This window comes from Lissotriton helveticus, chromosome 5_2 (assembly GCF_964261635.1).
Source record: "Lissotriton helveticus chromosome 5_2, aLisHel1.1, whole genome shotgun sequence".
In the NCBI taxonomy this organism is placed as follows: domain Eukaryota; kingdom Metazoa; phylum Chordata; class Amphibia; order Caudata; family Salamandridae; genus Lissotriton; species Lissotriton helveticus.
This window is the reverse complement of record NC_136066.1, coordinates 13,091,767-13,111,187: the sequence shown is the minus strand read 5'-3', so window position 1 is coordinate 13,111,187 and position 19,421 is coordinate 13,091,767.

Genomic DNA, 19,421 nt, shown 5'->3' with positions numbered 1-19,421 from the left:
GGGTTGTGGAGAGGGTGTCACTGCTGTCTGAGGTGATGCTCTGGAGGTTGGGAGGGGTGGTGGAGAGGGTGTCACTGCTGTCTGAGGTGATGCTCTGGGGGTTGAGAGGGGTGGTGGAGAGGGTGTCACTGCTGTCTGAAGTGATGCTCTGGGGGTCGGGAGGGGTGGTGGAGAGGGTGTCACTGATGTCTGAGGCGATGCTATGGGGGTTGGGAGGGGTAGTGGAGAGGGTGTCACTGATGTCTGAGGCGATGCTGTGGGGGTTGGCAGGGGTGGTGGAGAGGGTATTACTGCTTTCTGAGGTGATGCTGTGGGGTTTGGGAGGGGTGGTGGAGAGGGTGTCACTGTTGTCCGAGGTGATGCTGTGGGGGTTGGGAGGGGTGGTGGAGAGGGTGTCACTGCTGTCTGAGGTGATGCTGTGGGGGTTGGGAGGGGTAGTGGAGAGGGTGTCACTGATGTATGAGGCAATGCTGTGGGGATTGGGAGGGGTGGTGGAGAGGGTGTCACTGATGTATGAGGCAATGCTGTGGGGGTTGAGAGGGGTGGTGGAGAGGGTGTCACTGGTGTATGAGGTGATGCTCTGGGGGTTGGGAGGGGTGGTGGAAAGGGTGTCACTTCTGTCTGAGGTGATGCTCTGGGGGTTGGGAGGTATGGTGGAGTGGGTGTCACTGCTGTCTGAGGTGATGCTCTGGGGGTTGGGCGGGGTGGTGGAGAGGGTGTCACTGCTGTCTGAGATGAAGCAGTGGGGGGTGGGAGTGGTGGTGGAGAGGGTGTCCCTGTTGTCTGAGGTGATGCTCTGGGGGTCGGGAGGGGTGGTGGAGAGGGTGTCACTGCTGTCTGAGGTGATGCAGTGAGGGGTGGGAGGGGTGGTGGAGAGGGTGTCACTGCTGTCTGAGGTGATGATCTGGGGGTTGGGAGGTGTGGTGGAGAGGGTGTCACTGTTGTCTGAGGTGATGCTGTGGAGGTTGAGAGGGGTGGTGGAGAGGGTGTCACTGTTGTCTGAGGTGATGCAGTGGGGGTTGGGAGGGGTGGTTGAGAGGATGTCACTGCTCTCTGACGTGATGCTGTGGGGGTCGGAAGGGGTGGTGGAGAGCGTGTCACTGCTGTCTGAGGTGATGTTTTGGGGTTGGGAGGGGTGGTGGAGAGGGTGTCACTGCTTTCTGAGGTGATGCTGTGGGGGTTGAGAGGGGTGGTGGAGAGGGTGTCACTGCTGTCTGAGGTGATGCTGTGGGGGTTGGGAGGGGTGGTGGAGAGGGTGTCACTGATGTCTGAGGCGATGCTGTGGGGGTTGGGAGGGGTGGTGGAGAGGGTGTCACTGTTGTCTGAGGCGATGCTGTGGGGGTTGGGAGGGGTGGTGGAGAGGGTGTCACTGTTGTCTGAGGCGATGCTGTGGGGGTTGGGAGGGGTGGTGGAGAGGGTGTCACTGTTGTCTGAGGCGATGCTGTGGGGGTTGGGAGGGGTGGTGGAGAGGGTGTCACTGTTGTCTGAGGCAATGCTGTGGGGGTTGGGAGGGGTGGTGGAGAGGGTGTCACTGTTGTCTGAGGCAATGCTGTGGGGGTTGGGAGGGGTGGTGGAGAGGGTGTCACTGCTGTCTGAGGTGATGCTCTGGGGGTCGGGAGGGGTGGTGGAGAGGGTGTCACTGATGTCTGAGGCGATGCTGTGGGGGTCGGGAGGGGTGGTGGAGAGGGTGTCACTGCTGTCTGAAGTGATGCTCTGGGGGTCGGGAGGGGTAGTGGAGAGGGTGTCACTGATGTCTGAGGCGATGCTGTGGGGGTTGGGAGGGGTGGTGGAGAGGGTGTCACTGCTGTCTGAGGTGATGCTCTGGGGGTCGGGAGGGGTGGTGGAGAGGGTGTCACTGCTGTCTGAGGTGATGCAGTGGGGGTAGGAGGGGTGGTGGAGAGGGTGTCACTGCTGTCTGAGGTGATGCTCTGGGGGTTAGGAGGTGTGGTGGAGAGGGTGTCCCTGTTGTCTAAGGTGATGCTGTGGCGGTGAGAGGGGTGGTGGAGAGGGTGTCACTGCTGTCTGAGGTGATGCTGTGGAGGTTGAGAGGGGTGGTGGAGAGGGTGTCACTGGTGTATGAGTTGATGCACTGGGGGTTGGGAGGGGTGGTGGAGAGGGTGTCACTGCTGTCTGAAGTGATGCACTGAGGTTCGGGAGGGGTGGTGGAGAGGGTGTCACTGCTGTCTGAGGTGATGCTGTGGAGGTTGAGAGGGGTGGTGTGGTAAATAAATAATTAATTACCGGTACTATTTTTGAATACATTAATAATAACAGATAGCTCAATAAATAAGAGGCAGGATCCGATGTATCTGAGTCGAACGGGCTTTATTCAGGCACAAGGGAAGGGACAGGATCGGGACAGCCTGAAATAAAATAGAGAGGCAGCTGCAACGTCTCATTAACAGTACAAGGTATATAAAGTAAAACATCACAATTGCATTACATACAGTAGGCGTAACAAGCGACAAGCGTAAGATAAGAACACATGGGTGTGAAAAGAAGGCGTGCACAGGGCGTACACGTAGACATGTGATGAGAACGTCACAGAAGTGTCATAAAGTGGGTGGAAACATGGAGGGGGCTACCTGAGCAGCTGGAACCTTTAACCTAGTGGTGCGCGCAAACGGGCTATGACGTGTTACCGGGGAGAACTGGGGGCTACGACTTCTGCACTAGAAGAGGAGACTAAAGTCTGCGGTGTCAGGACGACATGTACCTATAGCATATCTGGTATCTGGTGTTTGGAGTACATGTTGATAGAATCTAAAAGTTATCAGGGCAAAGGCTACTTGACACTAAGGCTGGTGCATGCATATATTCTACATGTATTGCGTGTGCTATGAATCTTCCATGAATATTAATACAGTAATTCACTTGCATGAAGACAGAAAGACTAGACTATGACTGAAACTGTTTATATGGTTCGCTAGCTTAGGAATGTGAAGACGGAGAGCTGAACTGATAACTAGAGGCATAACATATTCTTGGCAGACAGGCAGGCAGAGCCAGGCCGGGCACCGCGCTGCGCGGCAGGAAGTAAGTGAAGGGTCAGGGATGCAGGTGGGGGCTGCATTGCTCCTCGGAGTGGGTTCAGGAGACTGGAGCTTGAATCTGGTGTCCGGGCCCTTTGAGGCCTAGAAACGGGGACAATGCGGGGAATTAACGTGCACACTGTAAAACGTGGCGACATAGGCCTGATACTCGTTGCTTTCACGAGAACTGGAAACTGGCATACTAGAGTTGGACACAACTATAATTGCGTCTTTAATCGATCATAGGGGGATATATGCATATCGATCATGCACATATAACATAGGATGGGGAACACGTAGGCACACATGACAAGGCAAAATTCAATTTTCCTCATTCCCTCCTTGTGCCCTACGTTTCCATCAGGAAACATCAATATTCATGATACTATCTATCTGTTCATATAGCATCATTTGCTCGTCTCGAATTGTCTTGGAACGGGACTTAGGACTAGGAATACAAGAGGTAGCACACAAGCCGCAAATCGCAGGGCCACATTGTAAACAGAGACAGCAACTGAATATGATCATTACTGCTATACCTAGGAATGACAATACTTTCCATCCCCAGGCAGATATTATACTCCAGAGCCAACCGGACCATGTCCAGGTGCCTGGATTCTGGTGTAACTGATGGGCAATTTTATGAAGTCTGGTTATAGCTGAATAAACAGACGGTGCGTTATTAGGAATGAAAATGCAGCAACTAGATCCGATGACTCTACAAGCTCCTCCCCTATCGGCCAGTATGACGTCAAGGACGAGACGATTTTGGAGCACGACAAATCTCATAGCAGATTGCTCTTCAGTTAAGTTACCTAGCGCGGAAGTAGTCTCATTCACTACTGCTTCAAGGGTTCTGGTTAGCCTACGTATTAACTTACTATTCTGGACAGGACCTGTGAAGAAAAAGAAACCTTTATTGAAGTCTTGATATTGTTCTAAGGCAGTTTCAGTTTGATCGACAATTGGGGACTCGACCTCCCTTCTATGTCTAACGTGTACTAGATGTGTGTTTCTGTGATAATCGGATGGGGCTAGGAAAACTGGTGGCAGTAGGAAGGCAATGTAACATGTTCCATCCCAATCTAGGGGCAGACGAACATATGCGGTCTGACCACACACGAAATAGGAATGACGTGAGGCTTTGAAAATAGATTTCCCACTGTCACTATACTCGACTACAGTAGTACAATCACTATGACCTACATGTGCGGAACCATTCCTTCTGACACATAATTCGCCTTTGACGGGTAGAACTGAAATAGCAGGTAAATCTGGAGTAGTCTCGGACGGAACATTCAAAACCATGAAATTCGAGGAATAATTACCTAGATCATATACTTCATTTTCTAGATCTAACCCTGTTCTCTGGGAAAGACCTTCCTTGTCTGGGAAACATGTTCTATTCAGAAGGGACATATCATTTGAGGATGACGTTAACGTGGACCATGCTCCACATGAACCATTGTGTGAAAACGGATAAGGAAAAAGTGGCAGAACTCCCTTCGGTGTCTGGAAAGGGGGGAGTCGACCACACACCCAACAATTAGTGGCATTGCTGGTCTGGTGTGAATAGTGTAACATTCGGATAAACGTGTTATTGCGCATGGCAAGACGATAGGATAACTCGTGAGGAGGCAGGTCACTAAAAGTGTGCTCTACTGTAACATTAGAAAACATATGTACATGTAAATTAATAGGAAAACATAAATGTAAGGCATAACTTATGCAGGTAACCATAAGACTCAGAAATAACATAAAAAACATAGTAACAACGCATCTACTTCGAAGATTCTTTTGATAACGTATTCTCTTAGAGTTTTGACTAACTCTCTCACTGTGTGGGTCTATCTCATACATGTCAGGAACCTGTCTAACCGTTTCACCCGAGAGGGACTTAGACAATTAAACTGGCTGACTTACTAGACATTAATTTATCTTTATACTCCTGCTGCGGAGTTTTCTCTAACAGGGGAAGTTTAGATTCAGTGTCTGGGCAGTCCTTGAGAACGGGGCAGTCTATGAAAAATGTTTTTGGCCGAAGTCCATGAAATCTCTTTACATGACTGGAGTGCAACCACCCCTTCCTGCCCTCAACCTTGAGGGCGGTCCTTGTGTTAGCAATACAAGTCTTGGCTCCTTCCAGCGGGGCTCCAGCGGACTTGAACGATCAAAGTTACGAATCAAAACGAGGTCGCCTGGTATGACCTCATGCGGTTTCACTTCGGTGTTGTCTGGAAAAGCAGCGGCAACCTGTGAACGACAAGAGTGTAGTGCAGACATCAAGGAGGCCAAGTAATCTGTCAGCATATTACTATCAACATCAGTAATTGTACGTGGTCTAGGTGTACCCCACATGTTTGGGGGATGACCGAACACAACCTCATAGGGAGACAGACCTGAACGGGAGTGAGCGACCATTCTCATATAGAAAAGGGCGACTGGCAGTGCTACTATCCAATCTACACCTTTCTCTGCGCTTACTTTGGCAATGCGGATTTTCAGAGTCTGATTATGTCTCTCTACGAGACCGGCTGCTTCAGGATGTCGTACACAATGGAACTTCCACTGGTACCCTAACAGAAGAGATACTTGTTTCATGAGCTCGGATGAGAATGGCTGGCCGTTGTTTGAATACACGACCCTAGGCAATCCATAGCGGGGGAAAAACTCACGAACCAACTGCCTGGCAGTGGTCGCGGCAGTGTAATCTGGAACTGGATATGCTTCTGTCCACCTGGACAAAGCGCATACTACTACGAGGACATACTTGAAACCTCGACATCGCTCCATCTGAATATAATCCATCTGGAGGACTTCAAAAGGGTGGTCAGGAGGATGGAATCCACCTTGTTCCACCGGGACACCTTTACCTGGATTGAACTGACAACAAATCATGCAGGTACGCACTTTCTGCTTGGCTGCTGCTCGTAAATGCTTGTTGAACCAAAGGTTCTGAATACTGTCTAGCATGGCTTTTTCTCCTAAGTGTGCTGGACTATGTGCGGTGTTAATAATAACTTGAACCATAGAGTCGGGGAGAAACCATGTGGCTTTTCCCTTCGTCAACCATCCTTGATCTGTCTGGACCCCTCCTTGTTCAGACCATTTCTTGATTTCATCGGGAGTAGCATGTAACTGTATATCTAGTACGTCTTGTGTAGGGTCCTTAACTGTCATACAAGTAGTCTGATCTGGAATGTGTGTCTGTGTCGTGTTAACTGGAATGTCTGGAGTCTGAGCTTTGAGCTTGGCTGTTCGATCTGCTAGATCGTTACCCTGGGAAATAATGTCAGTGGCTTTCGTATGTGCCTTGCACTTCATGATAGCGATAGCTGTCGGTAAATGTATTGCATCTAACAGAGCTTGAATGAGGGGGCCATGCTGAATCTTGGTTCCATGAGAAGTCATAAAACCTCTTTCTTGCCAGAGTACTCCAAAGTCGTGTACGACTCCGAATGCATAACGTGAATCTGTGTATATGTTTACTTTCAGGTTCTTAGCTCGTATGCAGGCTTGAGTCAGAGCGACAAGCTCTGCTGCTTGAGCAGACAGGGTGTCAATACGATGTGTTTCCATAACTGCAGTTTCAGTAGTCACTGCATACGTGGCTACTAGTTCTCCTGTACTTGTTCTCATACATGAACCATCCACATAAAGTGTCAGGTCGGGATCAGGTAATGCAATGTCTGTCAAGTCTTGTCTTGGCTTTGTCATGGTGTTAACAACTTCCACAGAGTCATGTGTGGCAGGATTTGAAGTAACTGACGGTAACAGTGTAGCTGGATTTAAAATGTTGCAGCGTCTGATTTCTATGTGTGGCTGAAACAGTGTCAGTTCATAACCTGTTAAACGTGCAATTGTTAAGTGCTGAGTCTGTGTTCGGTTTAAAAGAACTTCCACGGAGTGTGGAACTTGTACTGTCAGGGAGTGTCCTAACACTATGGAATCACTTTGTCTGATAGCTAGAGCTGTGGCTGCAACTGACTTGAGGCACGCAGGCAGAGCCTGGGCCACCGGATCTAATGTGCTAGAAAAATAAGCACAGGGCTTGATTTGTCCTGCTTGATCTTGTGTGAGAACAGATAATGCAGTACCATCACGTTCAGTGACAAAAAGTGTAAAAGGCTTACTGTAGTTCGGTGTTGCTAGAACAGGTGCTTGGCATAAAGCTTTCTTTAACTCATTAAAAACAAGTGTATGTTCTTGGGTCCAAGGGAGGACAGTCGATACGGCTGCCTCCTGTGTCGTTAACTGTATCAGTGGCTTGGCTAGAAATGCGTACTGAGGAATCCATTGTCTGCAGTAAGAAGTGAGGCCGATAAAAGCTCGTACCTCCTTCTGAGTCTTGGGCTGTGGAAGATGTGCTATTAACTGGATACGGTCTGGTGTCAACTGCCTACCCCTCTTGGACAGTAAGTGTCCAAGGTAGACCACTTGCTGGACACAGAATTGCAATTTGGAAGAGGACACCTTGTGCCCCATTTCGGCCAGGAAATACAATACTGTAAGTGACGCACGTTCGCAGTCACGTTCAGAACGGGCTGTGATCAATAGATCATCGACATACTGGAGCAGGGCAGTGTCAGTTGGCATGTGAATATCGTCTAGTTGTCTTTTCAGTGCTTGACTATAAATGCTAGGGCTTTCTGTGAAACCTTGAGGAGCTCGTGTGAATTTATAGCTTCTTCCATTTAAACAGAATCCGAAAAGGAATTGGCTGTCTGGATGAATGGGGACACTAAAGAATGCGTTCTTGAGATCGATAACTGTAAAGAACGTAGCTTCAGAATCAATGGCAGTCAATAGGGAAGAAATATCTGGAACCACTGGGTACTGGGGTATGATACATTTATTAAGTTCTCGAAGGTCAATCACTAATCGATAAACTGGAGGTGCATTGGGATCAGTACGTTTCAGAATCGGAATGATAGGAGAATTACATACATTGGAATCAGTTTCTACAACTACTCCTTGAACAATCAGCTCGTCAATAATTTTGGATAAGGCTGCTACAGCCTCAGGTGGCAATTTGTACTGTCGGATTCGTGGTAATACAACACCTTTCTTCAGAGTGACACGATGGGGTGTGATGTGCATACAACCTACATCAGTTGGACCTTGCGCCCATAAATGCTGTGGTACATTCAATAATCTTGGATCAAAATCACGCAGTACATAATGACCTTTAAAATCTCTCAAAAACAGTCGCACCCCTTCTGGGGAACAGCATATTACTGCTCCTAATTCTTTCAGGGTCCTAATGCCTAGTAAATTTTCTGGACATGATTTCGTGAGTAACAAGTCTGTAGTTCGGGACAATGGACCAACTTCTAGAGTAACTGGTTTCGATATTTCATTAACAATAGGCTTTCCTGAAAATCCAAGGGAAACATTTCTAGAGCCTGAGAGTGGAGCCCCTGGAACCTCGTCATGACTGATGGTAGTCCTACTTGCCCCTGTATCAATCAGAAACTTTCTGTCTTTCCCTAATACTTGACTGTGTACATAGGGACCCTCTTGATCTACAGGAACCTCGATGAGAGGCAAGCCAACCTCCCTCTCTAGGCTGTTTCATGAATATGGCTGGTAATCTGGATACTCTGACTGTGCGTACTGGTACATCTGCTGTGTAACGTGTTGCGTTGCAGCTATAGGCTGCGGCACTGTAACTGTCTGTTGTGCATTCTGCGGTGGCTGAGAATTCTGTGAAACTTGTTCTTGTCTAGGCGGACGTGGTCTCTCTTTCGTTTTACCAGTAGCTATGTTGTGTTTCAGAACTGCACATTCGTTTATATAATGACCTGGCTGTTTACAGTAATTGCAGGTCCCTTTAACGGGAGCTGTAGGATGACTGGCTTGATTCGGACCCCTCTTCTGACTGTCTTGCGGAACAGACTGTGCAACTAGTACTTTCATTTTCGTGTCTTTCATACGTCTCCTTTCGTGTTCCTGCTCTTCCCTGATTCTGTTCTGGTGGTACTGTAGCATCTGGAGCATCTGTGACGGAGTGTTAGCTTGCCAGGTACTTTCGACTTTCAGTACTCGATTTTTAACTTGTGGACTTGAATTCTCAACTAGTTTGGTGACGAAAAGATGGGGATACGATTCACTACTCGTTTTCAGACCACTATTAATAATGAAACATTTCTCAAATCTAGAATAGAAATCACTAGTATCTTCGTCTTGTTTCTGTTTACAGGCTGAGATGGCATCCCAATCTTCCTTTTTCGTGGCTAGTAATCTTGGCAAAACTTGTATTAAGAACTCGGGCAATGCTTTAGCTTTATCCCCAAGACCGGTACCTGGAACTCGTGTGTTATCTTCAGTTTCTAATGCGGTCCAATCTATCTTTTTCTCTCCCACCTCCCATTCTTTTTCTTTGAGTTTTTCATATATGCCCGCAGGCAACAGGACTTTTAACATTTTAATGATATCAGGATACGTGTATTCTCCCATACGGAGCATGTCCTTTAGTTCACGGTGGAACCCTGCTGGATCTTTATCGTGACAGGGAATTAACTTCTTCATTTCCAAGAGTTCTATTTTTGTGATAGGGGTGTAAACAAATACTCGTTCTAGGCCACCCCCCTCTACCTTAACTGGATGTACTTCTCGTAACGGATTCTGTCTGTCTGTGTAGAATGATTTTCTTTCTGGGGGTCGAACGGGAACAAAATGTGGATTCAGGAACGTTCTGAATTTGTGGCGCTGTTCTAATATGACACTAATTAAATCGGTACCTAGACCTTTCCATCTGTTTAGGAGTAACTCGTTTAATACATCATGTAAAGGACCTGGATCAGAATGCTGATCCTCATACAGTGTAATGAGGTGTTGGATCATATACGTACCCACCAGACGCTGCTCGGCTGGGGGCAGTTTCAGAAACGTTTGGGCCACTATTTCATCTGGAAACGTGGTAGAATCACTAGTCCATCGGACTGCTGATCGGGCTAGTTCTTGTTCATGCATTGTACTAAGCTCGCTATAACCTATTCGTGTTTTCAGAATTTGATCGGTGGCCTGGAATACTTGTTCAAGAGAACACTGTTCTGGTACTGGAGGAGTAAAAACTTTCTTGTAATCTAGGCGTGAATGTCTGTCGGAAAATCTAGTTCTACCTACATACGCTATTCTGGAGGGATTCTCGCTGTCTACCTCTTCACTAGAAGAGTCATACTCTTTCTCGGTTGCTCTCTTTGCTTCCTCTTTCTGGTGTATACTTATAATTTCCTCACGGATTTTCTTGTACATACTTTCTACACTACCTTGTGTCTTGTGTTTTCCCTCGGCTATATTGTCACTCCACTTAGTCAGACCTTTCATCTCGTCTTTATCTTTATCAGGATAATCTTGCTCTCTTATTAAACAGTTAATCAAGAACTGTAAAATCATATGTTGAGTCTCGACTTTTCTGTGTGCCATAGCTTCGTGAATACTTCCTGGATTCTCTCCTGTATGGATAAAACGATATATTCTGTCTAGATGTTCCTTCATGTCGGGCAGGGTGGCCAGAAAGTTGGCAACCCGTCTTAAACGTAATGAATATATTACCATGTGATCTTCGCCTGGAACTGGATCATATATACAGTCAGTAAGAAGTCGCTTGAGATCTGCGTGTGTAGCCAGTTTTGGCGTACGCTGTAACGCTGCGTCGTGCGGCGTCAGTCGTCTTACATGAGGCGGGGTGATAGGAGCACTTCCCCCCACTGCTCCTGAACTAGAATCGTCAGTTAATACTGTACGTGCTGGCAAAGTGACTGGCAAAGCGGGTACATTTACTGTGGGCTGGTCCGGGGGTACTGGCACATTAACTTGGCCCCCGGGACCAGTAGCTGGAGGAACAGGAATTACATTATTTACAGGATGCTGAGGGTGAACGGGCGGAATAGGATTTGCATATTCTGGGACTGTGTCGTCCAAGTAGGACGAAAGAAAAATGTCAGCTGCGGTCGGTTTATGACGTAGCTTAATCGGGACCAATGGTGGCGGTAAATTACAGGGTGCTTCCGGGGTTGCCTTCGGCAAGCCCTCGGCAAGAAGGGGATACATACCTTTAATAAGGGCATTTCTCTGTCTGTCTGACTGTTCTGCTCTAACTCGTTCACCTTCTTCGATTAACTCTCTTTCTTGGGCTTTTTCTGAGGATTCCCTACTTAATTCTGTTTTTCTGAATTCTTTTTCGGTTCTTTTATGAGATACTTTGCGCCATAACTCGATGGCATCTTTCTGGGACTGTCTGGCTTTCTTCTTCCATAATGCTTCTTCTACTCGCATGATGCACTCGGCATCCCATGTACCTGATACAGGCCATCTATATTTCTCTTCAAGATCTTTCGTATAATCCGCCCATAAGTCTAGATATAATGTGGCATCTAAGCCATGCTTGTGATACATGAAATGTCCAGGACTGTCCCTAGGGGGGACAGGAACTGCTTCTTCGAGTAACCCTTTTCTGGTTTTTATCTGACGTAATTTCGAGAACAGAGGCATGACTGAGTTATACTTGGAACACAATACACAATAATCACAGTAATGAAATGGCAAACAAATCACTCATACCACGACATAGAAATACATTAATGACAGTTCGAACAGAATACTACCTGATACACTGAAAACATAACACTTGAATTTCTCGAGAACGGACTTACTAGAATTACTGGATGCACTGCTAAAACAGTACAGAACATACCGGTCTCATAAAGAGACACGTCATACCATATCCACCTAGGTGAATACTTCGGACTGGATCTGTGTACCCAAACCCATCGGACCAGGAACAAACTAATGAACCTGTCTAGATACTTCCCCCGCAACGGTACTCACCGGGAAGCAGAAACTGAAGGCCTCGGACTGGACTGGACTGCTACGACGTCGGACTACGAACTTCGGACTTCAGAAACAGGTGGGCCTCCGGATACCTCGGACCTTGCTCTCTCGGCTTGGGCTCTGGTCGGGACGAACCGCATTCCACACCGCCTCGTCTGGATGCCGGACCGCAGTTCCCGTCTCCTCCGTGGGCCTGAGGGAGACTTGAAGCAGAAATATCTGCACGTGCACGGTAGAGTTCCGTCACGGCTGTAGAAGGGTCAGGGGGCCTGCGTTACATCGCCGGCACGTGGGGAAAGGGCTCGTCCCTATTCGGGCGCCATTTATGTGGTAAATAAATAATTAATTACCGGTACTATTTTTGAATACATTAATAATAACAGATAGCTCAATAAATAAGAGGCAGGATCCGATGTATCTGAGTCGAACAGGCTTTATTCAGGCACAAGGGAAGGGACAGGATCGGGACAGCCTGAAATAAAATAGAGAGGCAGCTGCAACGTCTCATTAACAGTACAAGGTATATATAGTAAAACATCACAATTGCATTACATACAGTAGGCGTAACAAGCGACAAGCGTAAGATAAGAACACATGGGCGTGAAAAGAAGGCGTGCACAGGGCGTACACGTAGACATGTGATGAGAACGTCACAGAAGTGTCATAAAGTGGGTGGAAACATGGAGGGGGCTACCTGAGCAGCTGGAACCTTTAACCTAGTGGTGCGCGCAAACGGGCTATGACGTGTTACCGGGGAGAACTGGGGGCTACGACTTCTGCACTAGAAGAGGAGACTAAAGTCTGCGGTGTCAGGACGCCATGTACCTATAGCATATCTGGTATCTGGTGTTTGGAGTGCATGTTGATAGAATCTAAAAGTTATCAGGGCAAAGGCTACTTGACACTAAGGCTGGTGCATGCATATATTCTACATGTATTGCGTGTGCTATGAATCTTCCATGAATATTAATACAGTAATTCACTTGCATGAAGACAGAAAGACTAGACTATGACTGAAACTGTTTATATGGTTCGCTAGCTTAGGAATGTGAAGACGGAGAGCTGAACTGATAACTAGAGGCATAACATATTCTTGGCAGACAGGCAGGCAGAGCCAGGCCGGGCACCGCGCTGCGCGGCAGGAAGTAAGTGAAGGGTCAGGGATGCAGGTGGGGGCTGCATCGCTCCTCGGAGTGGGTTCAGGAGACTGGAGATTGAATCTGGTGTCCGGGCCCTTTGAGGCCTAGAAACGGGGACAATGCGGGGAATTAACGTGCACACTGTAAAACGTGGCGACATAGGCCTGATACTCGTTGCTTTCACGAGAACTGGAAACTGGCATACTAGAGTTGGACACAACTATAATTGCGTCTTTAATCGATCATAGGGGGATATATGCATGTCGATCATGCACATATAACATAGGATGGGGAACACGTAGGCACACATGACAAGGCAAAATTAAATTTTCCTCATTGGTGGAGAGGGTGTCATTGCTGTCTGAAGTGATGCTCTGGGGGTCGGGAGGAGTGGTGGAGAGGGTGTCACTGATGTCTGAGGCGATGCTGTGGGGGTTGGGAGGGGTATTGGAGAGGGTGTCACTGATGTCTGAGGCGATGCTGTGGGGGTTGGGAGGGGTGGTGGAGCGGGTGTCACTGCTGTCTGAGGTGATGCTGTGGGGGTGGGAGGGGTGGTAGAGAGGGTGTCACTGCTGTCTGAGGTGATGCTATGGAGGTTGAGAGGGGTGGTGGAGAGGGTGTCACTGCTGTCTGAGGTGATGATCTGGGGGTTGGGAGGGGTGGTGGAGAGGGTGTCACTGTTGTCTGAGGCGATGCTGTGGGGGTTGGGAGGGGTGGTGGAAAGGGTGTCCCTGTTGTCTAAGGTGATGCTGTGGGGGTGAGAGGGGTGGTGGAAAGGGTGTCACTGCTGTCTGAGGTGATGCTGTGGAGGTTGAGAGGGGTTGTGGAGAGGGTGTCACTGCTGTCTGAGGGGATGCTGTGGAGGTTGAGAGGGGTGGTGGAGAGGGTGTCACTGGTGTATGAGGTGATGCACTGGGGGTTGGGAGGGGTGGTGGAGAGGGTGTCACTGCTGTCTGAGGTGATGCTGTGGGGTTCGGGAGGGGTGGTGGAGAGGGTGTCACTGCTGTCTGAGGTGATGCTCTGGGGGTTGAGAGGGGTGGTGGAGAGGGTGTCACTGCTGTCTGAAGTGATGCTCTGGGGGTCGGGAGGGGTGGTGGAGAGGGTGTCACTGCTGTCTGAGGTGATGCTGTGGGGTTCGGGAGGGGTGGTGGAGAGGGTGTCACTGCTGTCTGAGGTGATGCTCTGGGGGTTGAGAGGGGTGGTGGAGAGGGTGTCACTGCTGTCTGAAGTGATGCTCTGGGGGTCGGGAGGGGTGGTGGAGAGGGTGTCACTGATGTCTGAGGCGATGCTATGGGGGTTGGGAGGGGTAGTGGAGAGGGTGTCACTGATGTCTGAGGCGATGCTGTGGGGGTTGGCAGGGGTGGTGGAGAGGGTATTACTGCTTTCTGAGGTGATTCTGTGGGGTTTGGGAGGGGTGGTGGAGAGGGTGTCACTGTTGTCCGAGGTGATGCTGTGGGGGTTGGGAGGGGTGGTGGAGAGGGTGTCACTGCTGTCTGAGGTGATGCTGTGGGGGTTGGGAGGGGTAGTGGAGAGGGTGTCACTGATGTATGAGGCAATGCTGTGGGGATTGGGAGGGGTGGTGGAGAGGGTGTCACTGATGTATGAGGCAATGCTGTGGGGGTTGGGAGGGGTGGTGGAGAGGGTGTCACTGGTGTATGAGGTGATGGTCTGGGGGTTGGGAGGGGTGGTGGAAAGGGTGTCACTGCTGTCTGAGGTGATGCTCTGGGGGTTGGGAGGTATGGTGGAGAGGGTGTCACTGCTGTCTGAGGTGATGCTCTGGGGGTTGGGCGGGGTGGTGGAGAGGGTGTCACTGCTGTCTGAGGTGAAGCAGTGGGGGGTGGGAGTGGTGGTGGAGAGGGTGTCCCTGTTGTCTGAGGTGATGCTCTGGGGGTCGGGAGGGGTGGTGGAGAGGGTGTCACTGCTGTCTGAGGTGATGCAGTGAGGGGTGGGAGGGGTGGTGGAGAGGGTGTCACTGCTGTCTGAGGTGATGATCTGGGGGTTGGGAGGTGTGGTGAAGAGGGTGTCACTGTTGTCTGAGGTGATGCTGTGGAGGTTGAGAGGGGTGGTGGAGAGGGTGTCACTGTTGTCTGAGGTGATGCAGTGGGGGTTGGGAGGGGTGGTGGAGAGGGTGTCACTGCTCTCTGACGTGATGCTGTGGGGGTCGGAAGGGGTGGTGGAGAGGGTGTCACTGCTGTCTGAGGTGATGCTTTGGGGTTGGGAGGGGTGGTGGGGAGGGTGTCACTGCTTTCTGAGGTGATGCTGTGGGGGTTGAGAGGGGTGGTGGACAGGGTGTCACTGCTGTCTGAGGTGATGCTTTGGGGGTTGGGAGGGGTGGTGGAGAGGGTGTCACTGATGTCTGAGGTGATGCAGTGGGGGGTGGGAGGGGTGGTGGAGAGGGTGTCACTGCTGTCTGAGGTGATACTGTTGAGGTTGAGAGTGGTGGTGGAGAGGGTGTCACTGCTGTCTGAGGTGATGCTCTGGGGGTCGGGAGGGGTGGTGGAGAGGGTGTCACTGCTGTCTGAGGTGATGCAGTGAGGGGTGGGAGGGGTGGTGGAGAGGGTGTCACTGTTGTCTGAGGTGATGCAGTGGGGTTTGGGAGGGGTGGTGGAGAGGGTGTCACTGTTGTCTGAGTCGATGCTGTGGGGGTTGGGAGGGGTGGTGGAGAGGGTGTCACTGTTGTCTGAGGTGATGCTGTGGAGGTTGAGAGGGGTGGTGGAGAGGGTGTCACTGTTGTCTGAGGCGATGCTGTGGGGGTTGGGAGGGGTGGTGGAGAGGGTGTCCTGTGGCGCACATTAACTGGCGCATCCCTGGGGATGCGCCAGTTAACGTAAATCTGCCCCTTAGTTTCATAAAAACCGCAAACAGCCGACGGGTTTCGGTTCTTGTTGCCGAAGGACTTTCCTCAGGGCTTCGATCTATAAAGAGTGTATCTGACCTCTGACCTCCGTGTGTTGGAGACACTGGAAGGCACCGGGTCAGGGGCAGGAGCGGCATCATGATGCCGGCCCCAGGGGTGGGGGGCACCTGTGCCCGCCTTGGATGACGCTTGAGGGCACCTTCCTCATCTATGAACTCCTCTGAGATGCAAATGAGCTGCGATCAAAGGCTGCTGAACAAAGGACGCGTCTGATCAAAGACAAAGAAGGCTCAGGGGCAGCGAATGAAGGAAGAAATATATTTACATCAAGCATTGGTAACAAAGCAGCGCAGGCCCAGGAGCTGCTGCCCCCCCAGACCCCCTCCAAACACAAACAGCCTTCAGTGCACCCCCCCTCACGGGTCCAGAGGGTGAGGCCTGTCCTCCCCCCCCCATCACGGGTCCAGAGGGCGAGGCCTGCCCCCCCCCACCCCCCATCACGGGACCAGAGGGTGAGGCCTGCCCCCCCACCCCCCATCACGGGTCCAGAGGGTGAGGCCTGTCCCCCCCACCCCCAATCACGGGTCCAGAGAGTGAGGCCTGCCCCCCCCAACCCCCATCACGGGTCCAGAGGGGGAGGCCTGCCCCCCCCACACCCCATCACGGGTCCAGAGGGTGAGGCCTGCCCCCCCCACCCCCATCACGGGTCCAGAGGGTGAGGCCTGTCCCCCCCCCATCACGGGTCCAGAGAGTGAGGCCTGCCCCCCCCCCCCCCCCCCCCATCACGGGTCCAGAGGGTGAGGCTCTGTCGTTGGGACCTCTCCCACTGGATCCACGTGTCGCTGATGGGCCCCACGTTTGGGACGCCAATTGTAAAAAGGCAGGGCCGATGTCGACCAAGAACCTTCAGTGTTTGCCCGGCGATAGCCGCCTCTCATACCATTCAATATTACCAAACAAAGAGGCAGGCGCTGGAGACTGGAAGGCAGGAAACAGGAGTTTATTCCGACGGAGCAGAACACGTCAAATCAGACAACAGGTTATCTTCTCGAGGTGCTCTAACCGCATCTCTGAGGCCTGGCCTCTTATACACAGGTTTATGGCTTTATTACATACATTGCATCCGTAATGTTTCTTTGAAGGCCAGAAAAGACATCCTCGGAATCCCCGGTCCAGGCCCGTTCCCACACACATCTACAGTAGAGTTCCCACCCCGATCTCAGCATGTGATGGTTATCGCGCAGCTGGACATTCCGCTGGGAACGGGAAAGTGGGCGATCGGTCGGATCTGGAGGTGTGAGGGTATTGATTAACCCCCGCTCCTTTGATATGGGGTGAGTTCCTACTGTAGGCGCAATAAACTGCAGCTGCAAGGCTAGGTGGTGGCCTGGGAACGGTTCAGACAATGGACGAGGAGGGAGAGTTTATCAAAAGGCCCGCTCGCGTGAGAGAGATGAAAGGAGTGCGAGGGTTCAGCACGGGATGTGGCTCTGGGGCAGGGTCGCGCTGGAGGTGCGTTTATGGCCCAAGCAGGAGAGACCGGGGGCTGTCGGGGCGCGGGGGAAGGCTTGCGAGGCCGGGGAATGAGAGGGAGAGACGCGCAGGCTATTGGCAGTGGGCAGAGAGGTCATGACACACAAAATGGCTGTCACCTACGTGCATGATGGGGCCTAAAAGGGACAAGATGGCGTGGCCACTGTTTTGTGATTTTCACTTTACTTTCAAAAGTGGCTGTGGTGAACATAAATGAACGCCGCTTATGTATACCTAATTTTAGTCATTTTCCCCAGTTTTTATCATAAGTTCGTTCATTCCTGTTCATGTCATAGGTGAGGATGTACAAGCCGACATTAGTTATACAATTCGCTTTGGTAGCCCATAGGCATTACAGGCAGATGGAAATAATTCTGCTATCAATGTAGACAGAATCGTACATAACCATATGTAGTCAATGTGATGGGCGGGGAGGCAGTGCATACAAAATGACATTAGCTGTGTCATACATTAGACCTGGAGGTGGGGACATTACTTAGATGATGTAGGGAATTTGTTCGAATACAAACATGATGTCATACAAAAAATGTTCTGGCAGAATAAGGGCTATTATCACTTGAGGTCTGGACTCCGTGGGGATCAAAACTCGACAGCATGTTCATGTGTATAACTGGTGTTCTATAATCATCATGATACAGAGTTAACACTTTCTTAGTTACCCATGTACAGTTGAAAGTGACCGATGTAAGGTTTCGAAAGCTCAATTGGGTGATAATCAATACAAAGTGGTTGGGAGAGGAATACAACTTAATACAAGGGACAGTCAAGGGGTGGCAATGTTCAAAAAGGGTTCGTCTTCCCAGTGTCTTATTTACAGCGAGCCCTCACTGGTAGGCTCTCATTGTTCTTCCTCTTTCGTTGGCACTGTTGAGCACCGGCGGTGGAGCTATGCGTCCAGCTCTACTTTAGATCTCGCGTTGCAGGGTGTGGCCATTCTTTGCTCTCGGACCACAGTCCTGTTTTTGTCCTGTTCCCTAACTAATCTATCATAGGTACCTTAGGCGGGGTACCCGCATTCCGTTCTTCCTTCGTGACAAACCCTATTCTATCTTTTGTGCTGTCTTTCTTCTCCAAGTCAAGTTCAAAAACTCCATATAAAAAAGGGGGGGGGTGATGGGGCGTGCTTTGGGAGGCCGAGGGAAGAGAGGGTGGAGTGGGATCAGATCTGAGACGGACCAAGGAGGGCAGAAATTTCAAGCAAGTGGGCCCATCAATCGGGCACAATGGGCTGGGACTTTCGGCACGAGCTCATCAACATGCAGGGGCTTCTGGGCAGCCCTTCTTTCCTTCACTTTCCACGCTGAGAATGGTGCCTTGTCCCGCAACTCTTTGCTCTGTGGCTCCACCTTGGTCGAGGTCATAGATATTCCCCGATCTGCAGCCAGGCTGTGCGTCACGTCCGGCCCCTCTCTTTCGACGACTGCAGGTTATCTTTAAATGAGTACAAAAAAACTAGTCTTAGAGAACTGGCAGGGGAAGACGTTTACACACTTTAATTTCTCTCCCAACCCCAAGTAGTTGGGGAAACGTTTATTGGTCACGATAGGGTGGATGCTTAGTAATCCTTACAATCGGTGTATGCTGTTAACTCATGCACCATTGCTGTAGTGCAGGTCGGCAAGCATTTTTCTAAACATCATGTCTGTCTGGTGTTTAATGAAGTAGTGTGGCTCACTGGTTAGAGGCGGCAGACCCGAGAGCAGAGGACGGCCCGGGACCAGGGTTCGATTCCCGGCGCGGCAGGTTTCTGGACCAGGGTCAGCGGACTCGATAATTCTCTCGCCTCGGTGCCCACTCTGATCAGCGATCACACTCGGCGACTCTGGGCATTAGCTTGCCTCATCTTCACTAACGGCCCCACCAGACCGCCGGGGATGCCTGGTCTCACCCTGGAGATACCCATTAAGGGACCATCTCTCAGGGAAGCCAGGAAGGGTTTCGCAGCGGTCGAAGCGCCTTGGGACCCTACGGGTAAGTAGTGCGCTATATAAATGCCTATACACA